Raw genomic sequence first — 13,623 nt, 5'->3', positions numbered from 1 at the left:
AGATTCTGTGCCGTCCTGTCCCTCGTGCTGAGGGCTCCCTTGCCCCCCCCATGTCTCCCCTCTGGGCCCCACCCCACGTCTCCATTCCCTGTCACCCCATCCCACAGGCCCCTCCCTGTGTCCTATGCCCTTCCCTGCCCTCCCTCCTCATCCACCCCCCCCATTCTTCCTGGGCCATAACCGCTTCCTGGCCGTGTGCCTCCCTTATGCCCCCCCTTCCGTGCGCCTCACCCCATCCCTGTGCCCCTTCCTGCCCTGTGATGCCCCCCCCCCGTCCCGGTGGCCCCCTCCTGCCCTGTGACACCCCCCTCCCTGTGCCCCTGCTCATGTGTGACCTTCCCATTCCTCGTGCCCCCCTCTATGGCTTTTTCATGCCCCCCATCCTGTGCCCCAGCCTCTGCGTGCCCACCTCCCCCAGCCGGAGCCACCCCCACCCCCACCCAGGCAAACAGCTCGGATTCCAGAGTCCCTGAGACAAATTGCTGTAACTGAGTTTATTGATGAGTCCAGGGCTTCTGGTGAAACCCTGGTGGGGAGGGGCACAGAGCGAGCTTGCTCTACAACGGAATGCTTCAAGGTTTGCTCGGTGTTTGGAGCTCCCAGACTAGGCAAGGGGAGGGTGGGGCCCCACACACTCGGCCGCGCCCAGGCACCCCCAGGCAGAGATGGACGGCAGGTGGGCGCTGGGCACGGTGCGGGCACTCAGCAGCTTGCTTGCACACGCGCTCGGGGACTCGAGGCCAGACCCAGAACTCCAAACCAGTGCAAACGACTTAGTGCAAATTGAATTCGGGAGGGACGGGGAAACGGAGTCACGGTGGCTTTGAGTCCCGAGCAAAGGGGAAAGGAAAGAAAGGAAATGAAAGCACAGAGGAAAGGAAGAAGAGAAGGAGGGTGAGGGGCGTGGGGGCGTGGAGGCTGGTTGGTGGTCGCCTGTCCACGGCAGGGTGGCCACGGAGACGGAGGCGCCAGGCGGGGTGGCGGCCGCCGCGGGTGCTGCTCGCTTCCGACGGTCTTGCTGTCGGGCTGGTCTCGTTCCTGTAGCTTGACCTGCAGAGAGCGACAGGACGTGTGAGCGGGGACCGGGCAGGGCGGCCCCGGAAGCTTCCGGAAGGGTGCCCGCACTCACCTTCCAGAGCCGATTCCTGAGTCAAGGAGTGTAGTGGTTCCAGAATGCAGCATATTCTTGAGTCAGAGCTAGAGGGGACTTGAAGAAGTCCCAGTTCCAAGGCCCAGGCGTGAGCTGGGTAGCACCATTTCTGCGGGGCAGGACACGGTGAGTTCCCTGCTCCTTGGCCCGCGCCCGCTGCCCGCGGCTGGCCGGGGACTCCTCACCTTGTCGTTTTGAGGGTTCTAGGGGTCCAGAGAGCAGCAGTCATGTGTCGGCTCCTTCAGGAGCGCAGAGGAACGAGCCCTTGGGTGTTCCGGGTCCCCGCGGCGCCAGCCTAGAATGGTCTAGGGAAGCAAGAGCGCTCAGGGGTGACGCCCTGCGGGCGGGTCGGCCTGCGGGGGCCAAGCCTCACAGCCGCGCTCACCAGGAAGGCCGGACGGCATCACGTCTGTCCTCGCCGTCACACCGGACCATGTCATGCCTCTCTGAGCGCAGCCTCGCGCCCGGCCTTCGGAGGCTAGCAGCACATCACCCGATCTGGAGACCTGGCTGTGGGCGAGGGGAGGGGGTGCCAGCTGAGCCGCGGGCAGAGGCGGTGGGCGGGCGGGGGGGGGACGGGGGGGCGTCGGGCACGCCAGCGGGCACTCACCCTCGTCTCCAGTCCCGAGTCCAGGGGCACCGACCCCTGCTCCGTCGTCGCCCGCAGAGGCCCACCTTGGCCACGGGCTCTGGAGGCCAGTGCCCCGGCGGACTCGCCGCCAGGCTCCCGCCCTTCACCCCTGCCTGCGCCCCGGCCCCCCACCAGAGTTCTCATTCACTCCACCCCACCCGCCTCGCCTAGTCGGGTCTCGCCAGTGCCCTTGACTCCCCTGGTGCTGTCCTGTCTGTCATGCCAGACCCAGGGGCTGAGCGGTGAAGGCATACAGTGTCACCAAGTACGCTGTGGGCCCTCTCCGCGCCAGACCCTGGGCCGCAGTGCCACGTGGGAACGGCGCGTCCGCAGGCTGGGCCCGCAGCAGCCTCCTCGCTGCAGAAATCTCTCCGGAGCCGGTACCTGCGGCCGCCGCTCCCTCCGGTGACGTCCTGTCGCGGGACACCCCGCACACTGCCCCTTCTTTCCCGCTCCCCAGCCCTCGAAGCTCTGGCCTGGCCAGAGCCACTCCTGTACCTGCTACTAAATGAATTTCAGTGGGTGAGATGTGGTGGCGGCTGGGGACCCCTGCTGCGTCCTGAGTCCCCACCTCATCCTGTCCGACCCGGGCCTGGTGCCCACCCCGCCCCCCCCCCCCCCCCCCGCATGTGCTGGATCCCCACAGCCACCTGTCACCTCTCCTGCCGGCAGCCCTGCCTCATCTCCTGCCTGCTCTCTCGAAATGCTCTTTCTACCTGGGAAGGGCACGCGGCCCCCCCCAGCCCGCACGGTCTCAGCTCCCCCCGAGACAATGTCACCTGTGCTGACCGCTCTCCTTTCGTCCTGCCGCTCTGCCGGGAGGTCAGCCGCTTCTCCTCGCTGGCCCTTGCTCCCCGAAGCCCCCTTCTTGCAGAAGGCCAGCAGAGCAAGGCCCAGGGAGGGGAGGGGACTCACCTGGCCGACAGACCGCTGTCCTCACTTACCCACGGCTGCCAGCTCTACAGCCCCACTGCCCCAGGTCCCGGGCGAATCTCTCTCCAGCTCCCCTCGTCCACCAGCCGCCACGTCCTGAAACCAAAACTGACCGGGATGAATGTCTGGCTCCCCCCTCTTTCCTCTACACCCCCAGCTTGGGCCCATCCCATGCCGATGTCACCCGTACTCCAAGACACCTGGGACCCCACGCCACACTCCCGCCAGGTGCCCTCCAGCCCTGCCCAAGCCAGCCCCCCAACCTTCTGCCGCTCCTGCCAGACCCCAGATTTCCAAGGTGATCCTTGGCCCACTCAAGCCTCCCTGTACCCCGTCCCCATCTTCCCCTGGTTGCCCCCGGTACCCCACGCTTCCCTGGTTACCCCTCGGCTCCCCCGCTTCCCCAGTTTCCCCCGAACCCCCCCATCCCACCCCACCCACCACCCCCTCCCGCACCCTGCTCGCCGGCCCTAGCCCGGGCTTTTTCTAACTGGGGTGGCCCCGCCCCGAATTCCCGCCCCTGCCCCGCCAGCCAATGGGAGCAGCGACCGTGTTCGGGGCCGCCGCAAGGCCCGCCTCCGCCCCAGACCGGTCCAGCACACCCAGTCCCGGAATTCTCCAAAGAGGGCATTCTCCGCACCCCTCTGTTGGCATCGCCTACACAGGGACTGGCATTGTCCCCAAACGTCCCCCTCCCCTTGGGTCGGAGCACTCGGGTCCCCTCGGGGCAGACCAAGCACGCCGCTCCCGCCCAGCCACCGCTGGGCTCCCGCGCTCTGCTCCCGACGGGGGCTCCGGCTGGGGGCTCGGGGAGGCTGGGGCAGGACTGAGTCAGTCAGTGGCTGAGACCCCACACTCCCCCTGGGGTCCTGGGAGTCCACGGGGAGCAGTCGCATGAGGCATGTGTGTGTGTCACGGGGGGCGGGTGGCGGGGGGGGGGGGGACAGGGGCTCACCAGGGGTCCCAGTGGCCAGGGCGGGTGGCCGATTCCCAGCCCCAGTACCATCTGACACTGGGGGGATCGCGTCTCCCGCAAGGAAGGCTTCCCTTTGCGGTCGGGGTGCCCCGCGTTCCCGTCTTGTGGCTCACAGGCGCGCTCTGGTGACCAGCTGTGTAGCCTCCTAGTCCTGCCCCGGCACCCTGCGCACCCGCCCGCCTGCGGCACTGCGGGTGTGGACCGAACAAAGACCTGAAGGCTTGAAGATCCCTCAACACCCTTGTCCGTCCTGTCCCTGGGGTGACCACTCTGGCCTTGCCGGGGGTATCGGGGCCCCGCGGCGCACCGGGTGTGCCCGCCAAGTCTCCGGGGTTGGCGCCGGGGATGCAGCACACGTAGGCAAAGAAGCTGGAGGCCACGCACTTCGGGGCGGTCCTCTGGCAGAGCCGCCGTAAAGTGCTGGATGCTCGCCTCCAAACCTGACACCCGGGCCTTTGTCATGAGCGAACCCCCAGCTTTTCTGTGGGGGGAAAAAGGCAGGCTTTGCCGTGCATGGACGCCCAAGTTAGGATGGGGCAGACCCCCACATTTCGCCACAAGCAGACCCCAGCCTCGGCAGCCTCCGGGTGGAGATGGGAGTCCTCACCGCCACCTCGCGGCCATTGCGGTATCCACACCCACAACCGACTCAGCGCCGTGCAGGGGTGCAGGGGTGCAGGGGCGAGCGATGGGACGGTGGGGCTTGGCTCAAGACAAGGCAAGAGGGCCCCGAAATCCTCCTGCACTCGGCGAGGCAGCCAGCCCCCAGGACCCCCTGCTGCCCGCGGCACCGGTGGGAAGGGTCTCTCTCTCTGAGATGGACTCCGCGGCATCCCAGGTGTGGCGATCCCTCACGGCCCCCACGTATTCTCTCCCGTCTCCCCAGATTCAACCACGCGGGTGGGGGTGACAGATGGAGTGGCTCAGTCGAGCACGCCGTCTTCCTGATGACCCTCGTGGACCGCCGCGGCATCAGGCCTGAGCGGACCCGGGACGCCCTGCGGGCGGACCCCAGCCTCGCTGCGGGCAGTGATATGTGAGTCTGTGCCGCCACCTCGCGGTCACTGCTGTTTCCATGCCCCCACGGGCTCAGGGCCACCCAGAGAGTGCACCCAGCCTGGAGGTCGGCACCCCGTGCGAGGAGGGACCCCCAAATCCTCCCGCGTTCGGGCCCCAGGATCCCGTGCCGCCTCGGGTCTAGGGTGGTACATTTCCCTCTAGAGTTTGGGCTTCCCGTCAAGTCCTCGTCACCCGAGGGCAGGGACCCTTTGATTCCCAAGTATCCCCTCTTTGCTGATACGGGACCAGGTCCTAGGGTGCGGTTCGGATTCCGCTCTCAGCAGCACGTGGGCTCTAGGACAGACCAAGTGCGCTCTGGTCGGGACGCGCGCCTCCCCGCACCCGCCGCGATCCCAGGGCGCATTTGTGGGGACCTGCACCCTGGCCCCAGAGCGCGGTCGCCACGTCGGTATCCCCACCTTTTAATGACCCCCTCCGGGACGCCGGGGTGTCTGCCGCACCCCACTTTGGTGGCTGTGCTCGGGAGACCGGTAGGACCTCCCGAAGCAGGACCTTCCGCAGGAGGACCTCCCCAGCGGGTGGGAGGCGGCCGCGAGCCCAGATCATTAGCATCTGAACACCGGAATTGAATGGATGTTAATGCCTGGTTGCCTGGGGTCTGAGGGACCGGGAGAGTTTCCTCGGAAGCCAGCTCAATTAAAAAGCCAGGGGGTGGGGGGCTGTCTTTGGTGGCCTCGGTGTGCGGGGTCCGGTGTGCCAAAGGTGGCGGCAGGTGCTGTCACCACCGTGTCTGGGAGATGTGATGTGAGTCCCCCTCCACGGCACTGGTGGCTTCGAGGGGACCCGCGGCTAAGGGACCGCGGACGTGGCCTGACCTGGGGTGGCTCAGACAAGCACCCCATCTCCCTGATGACCCTCGTGGACCACTGCGGAATCCAGCCTGGGCGGACCCGGGACATATCGCGGGTGGACCACAGCCTCTGCCGTGACTGCTGTAATGTGTGCGTTGGTGCCGCCACCTCGCGGTCACCGCTGACTCCAACACCCACAAGCGGGCTTGGCACCGTTCAGGGCATGCAATCAGCTTGGGGGTGGCACCCGATGCAAGGGGGAGAACCCTAAAATCCACCTGTTCCTGGCAAGGCAGTCCCCAGGGCCCTGTGTTGCCGGAGGCACCTGGAGGAAGGGTCACCTTCTGAAGCCGACACCGCGGCATCCCAGGCATGGGGATCCCTCACTGCTCCCAAGTACTCCTTCTTGTCGCCCCAATTTCTTTTCGGCCTTGGGCAACTCAGATGATGTGGCCGGGCGTGGCTCAGACATGTGCCCGTCTCCTTGATGACCCCCGTGGACCACTGCGGACCCGGGACCCGGGACGTGGCGAGGGCGGACCCCAGCCTCAGGCGCCTCGGGCGGTGAAGTGTGAGTCAGCACTGCCACCTCGCGGCCGCTTCTGTCACCCACAACCAATTCAACACCCATCGGCATGCGATGGGGCTACAGGGGTCAGCCCAAGACCCAGGAGGAAGACCCAGAAATCCTGTGTTCAGCAAGGCAGCCCCCAGGACCTCTGCGTGTCTGGAGGCTCCAAGAGAGGCGTTACCCTTCTGGCCCGGGCTCCTATCCCTGGACTTCCGTCTCCTGGGCTCCCAGCCATGTCCTCCCCAAGGGCAGGGGCCCTGTGCCTCCAAGCATTTGCTGTCACCTTCCCTTTGGCCCAGGGGACTCGGGAACCAGGTCCCAGCAGCACTTGGGCTCTTGGACAGGCCCAGGGTCCTGCCGTCATGACCGCTCCTCTGGCCACTTGCCATGGTTCCAGGGTCTGGAGGCCCTTCAGGTACCGACTGCGCTTTCTTGGGGTCTATAGGCACCTCTTTTGTTCGCTGGTTCCCCAGGGAGGACTTGGAGCTTTGCTGATGACCTCAGGCCATTTGCATGCCAATGGTGCATTTGCAAATCAATAGAATGTTGGGAGGGAAGGCTGACACCAGCCTCCGGTCTCAACAGCCAGAGAGGATCTCCTAGTGGAGGAACCACCAGGATTCAGTTTTATGGGCTGAGCTTTGGGGACCCTGGGGCCAATCTGATCCCTGCTGGCCAGAGTGACAACGGGTCGCTGGGTGCTGTGACCCACGCATGGAGCAGGACCGGGACGGCCTGGAGTCCCCTCTCAGGTGCCCAGGGTCCGCAGACGTGGCTGGGCCAGGAGGCAGATTGCCGCGGACAGACCTCGTCCCACCCCCGGCCCTCTTGCCCCCCCGCACTGTGGGCATCTCCACCCTCCTAGGCTTGACCGGTAGGTACCTCATGGCTGCCTCTGTCTGCTTCACCGCTGCCTCCCTGGGAGCGAGATGGAGAGCCCCAGGGATCCTCCTGCACAGAGCAAGTTCACCTTCCAGGCCTGTGCTCACTGGAGCCCATGCGGGAAGGGCTAGCTGGTGACATTGGGGGCCTAGAGGCTTAGGGGTGGGTTATGAGCGAGTGATTGGATGGGGTGTTGGATGGAGCGGCCTGGGGGCGAGCAGAGCTCCCAGGGGGCACATTTGACGAGGCTTGGCAGGTACAGGGCTGGCAATGTGGCTCATGTTGCAGGCTTCCCTGATAAGCTGGGAATGGCTCCGGGGGCTCTGGGTGAGGGGCTTAGGGTTGCGTTTAGGCTCAGTAGGAAATAAGGCCGTGATCCCGCAGGGTGCCCTGGGCCACAGAAGGGTCGGAGATGTGCCACCCTGCCCGGAAGGAAACACGTAGAAAGCCCTGCCCGGGGCTGGGATAAGTCAGGGTAAGAGCTTAAGGAGCATCACCCGAGCCAGGAGGGGAGGTGAAGGCGTGTGTCCTCCGGGAGAGGCAGGTGTGGCACAGTGTGTGTGGAGAGGAATGGCAGCTGCAAGAGGGGGCCATGAACTCGCGTCACGTGCCGTGGGACGTCCCAGGCCGTGGCGCCTGGTACAGGCTGCGGGGCCGTGGAGGGTGCGGGACCCCGGGGGGCAGGGGCACAGCCTAAATCGCGCTCCTCTGCCCGCGCTCGGCCGCTCCCAGCGCCTGTGCCCCCCACTCCCAGCCCAGGAAACCCTCGGACACTCTCGCCAAAGGACTAACGGACCCCCGGCGAGTGGGCTGGCAGGGTCCCCTGCATCTGTGGCTCCAGGGCCCCAAACCCAGCAGCCATTTCCGCCCACCTGGCTTCCCTCCGAGTTCCTTTCTTAGAAAAGCGTCTCCTCAGGTGCCCGGGTGGCTCAGTTGGCAGAACGTGTGACTCTTGATCTGGAGGTTGTGAGTTCGAGCCCCGCGTTGGGTGTAGAAATCACGTAGAAGATAAAATATTAAAATATTTTAAATTAATATGAAATATTTTATATTTAACATTAACATTTAATTCATATGAAATATTTTAAATTAACATTAAAATAGTAAAATATTCTAGCCTCATCACCCTGACACTTACACTCCTTCACCTCCCAAATCCTGTCAGTAGCGAAGCAATCACTTTACCTCCGTGAGCTGGGCCATCTTCTTCCCCTCTCCCTCCATCCTGCCAATCCCAGGGCCACAGCCATCAGCAGGACTCCGTGAGAGCCTAGCCCTAGGAACCCTCCCACCTGGGTGCCAGCCTCCCTCCTGGGTGCCAACCCCTCTTGAGGTACTAACCTCCCAGATACATACACGTTTCCATAAATATGTCCCTCCCTCTCACTGTGCTTGGCCGAGGCTCCCGGATCTGCCCCTGGCCACTGTGGCCTCCCTCACTGAGGAGGCCTGACTGTGCCGCCTCCAGTCCCATCCCGCTCAGACCCCGATTTCCCTGGGGAGACCCCCCTCCCAGCACCTAAACAGCCCCTGCACAGCACAGCTGTTCACGTCGGCCCCTGCGTGGCCGTGTGATGCCAGTCCGAGCTTGTTCCCCCAGGATACCCCCAAGGAAGCCACACCGAATGCCGCAGCGGGCAGGAGGAAGGGGCCAGTGCAGTGGCGCAAAGCAGAGTCCGTCCGCTAAGGGCACACACCCCTGCCCGCCTGGGCCTCGGGGCCCCCGGGACGCTGCGCGCCTTCTCCCGGCTTCTTCTTGCCTCCCGCTGCTCCTGCTTGTAACCCTTCCCTCCTTGGCCTCAGCTGCCACCCGGACACTCCCTGCTCCCTGGTGCCTGTACAGCCGCCGCAGTCACTCCCCCCCGCATCCTGGCCGTACCCCTAACTCAGGTTTCTGCGTGCCTCCTGGAGCCCGCACACTTCACGTGGAAACACAAGAGCTTCCTCCGGGAAAACCCGAACTTCCTGGCCTGACGCTCAAAACCCGGTGCCCAGAAGCCTCAGCTCGGTCCTCTGCCTTCCCCGGGGGGAGGGGGCAGGTGCCCCCAGAGCCACAGCCCTGCTGCCTTCCTAGGGCATCGGTGCCGAGTGAGGGGCAGCGGGGATGAGGGGCGGGTGGTTGTTTGGGGGGACCCCAAGACGTTTGTTCTAGCCTCTGTGCCACAGACTGCCAACCGTCCCGCCTAGAAGCTTCTGGATGCTATATTGTTATAGTGCTACATTTATCAGCCTCCCTTGCAGCTAGGTGAGGCCACGTGACTGATTTCTGACCCAGGGGACGTGAGCACAGGCGCTGTGTGTGTGCAGAGGGGAACACCTCTGCCTCCTCTCGCCCCTGGCGGGGTTGGGGAGGGCGCATACGATGCTGGGCTGGAGCAGCCCGTCCGGGCCCGGTGTTAGTGTCCTAGGGCTGCCGTAAGGAAGCCCCACAGACTGGGCGGTGCCCTCACAGTTCTAGGGGCCACAAGCCAGGTAGCAGGGTGTCCTGGGACTGCTTCCTCCTGGAGGCTCTGCCGGAGGCATCGGTCCCACGGCTCCGTCCCGGCAGCTGGCGGTGGTGACAGTCCGTGGCATTCCTGAGCCTGCAGACGCACACCTCCGTCTCTGCCCTCTCTTCCGGTGACGTTCCTCCCGTGCGCCTGGGTTTTCTGTCCGTGCACCTCCCCCGCTTGTAAGGACGCGGTCAAGCTGGCTGAGGACCGTCTCTCCTCCACCAGGACCTCATCAGTGATCTCTCATGGCCCTGTCTCCAAATAAAGTCCCATTCTGAGGTACTGGGGGTTAGGACTCCAGTGTAGGAATCTGGGGAGGGGGGCACGATTCAGCCCATGACAGACCCCAGGATGGAAACTGCGTGGGGGTGCGGAGCCGCGAGACGGGAGTCCAGGCCTGTGCTTCTCGTGACCTGGCAGCTGGGAGGAGTCAACCCAGCCTGTCCGAGGCCCGGCTCGGGGCTTCCCATGGCGGGGTCTGCACATCCGTCTGAACTCAGTGCTGCTCCAGACCAGGCACCGGGGGTGCCCAGTGGTGGCTGGGACCTGGCTGCGGGATAAGAGGGACAGAGCCTGGGGGCAGCTGCCCAGAGGGGCCTAGGACAGCGTGTCCAGGTAGGGACTGAAAGGAGCCCCTTGGTGCCTGGCGGGGCTCCCCGGGGCCTGGGAGCCGCAGGGTAGGCCAGCTATTTGGAATCCGCCCCCCTTGTTGGACTGAGGCCGGTCCATCTAGCAGGCTGGCTCTACGTGGACAGAAAAAGCCACCTGTGCTAATGCTTGGGAGGCCGACACCCCAGCCAAACTAGGCCGGCCGGCTCAGCTGATGGACGTCTGTCCTGCGGATGGGGTGGTCTGCTCAGGCATGGGGCAGTCGCTCGGGGACCCTCTCCGGGCAGCCAGGCGGCTCCGGGTCCTTCCCTTCCTCCCTCTGTGACCGGCTCTGAGATCCGTCGAGCGGGACTCAGCTCAGATTGGCTTCACAAACAGGCTGGAGCCCAGAGTTGTGTCCCCTAGACGCCTCTCTGCGGCTCTGTGCCCCGATGCTCATTCGCCCTCGTTTACAGGAGGCTGTCTCTCCCGCGGCCCTGGCAGAACAGCCGTGAACAGATCTAGGCTCCCAACCCCCGCAGGTAGCATCTGCAGTGAGCCGACGGTCGCCCCCAAAAGGACTGTCCGTGTGCCAGTGCCCCGAAGCTGTGAGCGTGACCTTGTTGGGATCAAGGGCCTCACAGCGGTGAGTCTAAGTTAAGGATCCCGAGACGAGATCCAGGGTTTCGTAGGTGGACCCTACCTCTATGACAGGCGTCCTTACAAGAGAGAGGCCAAGGCCACGTGACCACAGAGACAGAGGCTGGAGGGACGCCTGGAGCCCCCAGGAGCTGGAAGAGGCAGGAAGGACCCTTCATGTCCCCTGTAAGGACACAGTCATTGCACCAGGGCCGCCCTCCTCCCGCGTAGCCCCGCAGGCAAGAGCCCTTTGTCTAAAACAAGCCAGGGTCACAGGTTCTGGGTGGATGTGAGTGTGTTTGGGCTCGAACCCATTCAATACGGCAGGAGGCAGGGAGGCTCCAGATGTCCACTTGGGCCCTGTGTATCTTGGTGGCACCCTGGTGTCTCTTGTCCCCTCTCGCTTCCTGTTTGTCTGCTTCCCTGAGCGTCTGCCCCGCTGGCCCCGGCCCAGCCCCAGAGCAGAGGTGGCCGAAAGAGCCCCATCGCAGCACAGGGTCTGACCCCTTAGAACCCTCTTGTCCATCGGGTGGTTCTGTTTTCTGACCGGATCCTTACGTCGTCTCATGGTTAGAAAACAGAGATCAGACCGCATACTCAGTCCCACGAGCGGACGGCGTGGACAGGCTGCCTTGCGCGTCGCCGGACTGGCGGTTTTCCACGTGGCCCCCTCGCACCATTCCTCCGTGGCGCGTGGACTTCCCGGCAGCCCCCACCTGTGCGCGGCCCCCTGGTCTCTGCGCCCTCGCCAGCCCCGCCCTCCAGTCTGGGGGTGCTGTGACCAGGAAGGTGCGCCATCCTGCGGCCCTGAGACCTCCAAGGCAGGGTGTTGGGAAGTGGCCCTCAGCCATCATGAGGAAAGCCTCACCCTCCTGCCGTGGGGAAGAGAGGCCCCGGGGCGAGCACCGTCTGTCCGCCTCCCCGAGGCGGCCTCCTCCTCCAGGAAGTGCTCTTCGATTCCTCCAGGGCACAGCAGTCGAGGCGGCAGTAACGCACTAACCAGACCTGCTCGCGGGGTTGGCGCCTGATGCCCAGCAGACGCGGGGGAGGGCCAGTCCCGCCGAGCCTCAGGGGGCAGGGGTCCTGGCAGGTGTGGCGTCTCCCGGGTTCCTCACGGGGATGATGGGGGTCCTGACGCATCGGCTCACCACCCCCCGGCCGCAGAGCAGAAGCCGAGCCGGGAGAGGGAATCAGCGGTGGCCTCGAGGCCAGCTCCCTGGCGCGCGGACGAGGTGGCGCACGGGAACGGTCGGGCCACGCTGGGCCCCCGAGCCAGGCCGCTCACCGGCTCTGCTCCCAGGAAGCTTCCCGGTCTCGTCTTTGGGCCCCACTCTTCCGCGACGCGGAGAAGAGGAAAGCCAGCAGAACTTACTGGAAATGGCCTAGAGAACAGAAGCGGGGGCCCTCCGCCATTGGTGGTCATGGTGCTGGGCTGGGCGCGGGGCAGCCGGTGGGAGACGGCCGGGGCCCCCGGTGGCCACGAGACAGCTCATGTGGCCCAAGCTGTGAGCGTGAGAAGGAGCAGGACAGAGCAGCGCGAGCAGGGCCCGTGTGGCCAGCCCAGCGGGGCTCCCCAAGGAGCCAGCTGACCCAGGGCTTCGCCCACCTGCGTCCCCGGGCCCGGGGGCCGGCCTTGCGGGGCGAGGAGTGCGTCTGAGGCCCTGGGAGGCTCGTGAAGTCCCTCCTGCTGTCAGCCCCTTTGAGGACATCGATGCTCCACATCTGCCTCGTCCTGATGGGGCACAACCAGTCTCTACCCTGTGGCCCCTCTGCCCAGCCTGCACTGACCCCCGACTGCCCCTCTGACTCCTGACCCCTGGGCCCTTCTGCAGGCCACATCCCACGGTCCACCCCGCTCTGGCACCCCCGTGCAAAGTGGGTCCACGGCCTGTGGCTTCAACCGTTGCTCCCGGGCCGAGGACAGTCAACATCTGCCACGAGCCCCGGACCTTCGCCTTGGGAACCCGGCGAAGCTGGGTTTGTGGGGTGTCTGTCAGGGTGCCCCACAGCCACCATTCCCGCCTGCAAGTTGGGGACTTGGGGACCCCTGGGCCCCAGACGGCTCGCTGCAAATGTGCACAGTCCCCCACGGCCGGACCTGGCCCAACACAAGCCCTTCTCAGAGCCTCCCCCCCCAGACCTGCCGGGCCCAGGCAGCTCTCTCCATGATACCCGCCCTCCACCCACAGGGACCACCGCCATCTTGAATCTCAGGGAGGGACAATAGCGTCCAGGGGGACAGACCAAGGAAGGACAGAGAACCCGCCCCAAGCTACTCCACCCAGGCGGGAGAAACAGGTGGCCCCACTCCCTCCCCACTGGACTCCTACGGGGGCAATGGGAAGAGAGGGCAGGTGGCGGGAATGGCCCCGCCCCAGTCTGGGGCTGACACTTTCATCGGGACCGGTACTGGAGGCAGGGGGGTATGTGAGAGAGGTTGCAGGATGAAGAGAGAGCCCTGAAGGCCAGGGCCGAGGACACAGAACCCCTGGAAGGTGGCCGCCTTGCTGTTGGCTTGGGGAGGAAGGAGTGCTTGACGACCAGAGGGGGTCTTGAGCCCTTGGCCATGGGTCTGGTCATGGCAGGGGTGCTTGCCGAGCGAATGAACGAGTGAATGAATGCATGAGTGGTGGATGGACAGATCGATGGATGGACGGGCCAACTTGCAAGGGAAGGAAAGGGACGTGGCCTGAGGTTTTCAGGGAACAGATGACGTCTCCCTGGGTCAGCGTCCAAGAGGGAAGAGGGGCCCTCCTGCTGCAGCCACAGTGATGGCTCCTGGCCTCTTGGAGAGTCATCTGGAAGCTAATCCCTTAGAAAACAAATATTTCAGACACCTCAGCACAGGCCCTCCGAGTGGGAGCCTGAGCGCACGGGCCAGGGGCCTGGA

At 65.1% G+C, this 13,623-nt stretch overlaps 1 long non-coding RNA gene across 1 annotated transcript; it reads right to left on the bottom strand.

Annotated features, from left to right (window-relative positions):
- Positions 1-479: 479 nt before the first annotated feature.
- LOC123602097 lies at positions 480-1,662 on the bottom strand. The gene is made up of 4 exons (XR_006714362.1): positions 1,536-1,662; positions 1,336-1,455; positions 1,130-1,259; positions 480-1,050 (listed from the first exon to the last, which is right to left on the bottom strand). It is a non-coding gene; the product is annotated as an uncharacterized LOC123602097 (long non-coding RNA).
- Between the last annotated feature and the right edge of the window lie 11,961 nt (positions 1,663-13,623).

Source organism: Leopardus geoffroyi, chromosome D1, assembly GCF_018350155.1.
Source record: "Leopardus geoffroyi isolate Oge1 chromosome D1, O.geoffroyi_Oge1_pat1.0, whole genome shotgun sequence".
In the NCBI taxonomy this organism is placed as follows: Eukaryota; Metazoa; Chordata; class Mammalia; order Carnivora; family Felidae; genus Leopardus; species Leopardus geoffroyi.
The sequence above is the reverse complement of the archived record's forward strand: the minus strand, read 5'-3'. Positions and strand labels throughout refer to the sequence as shown.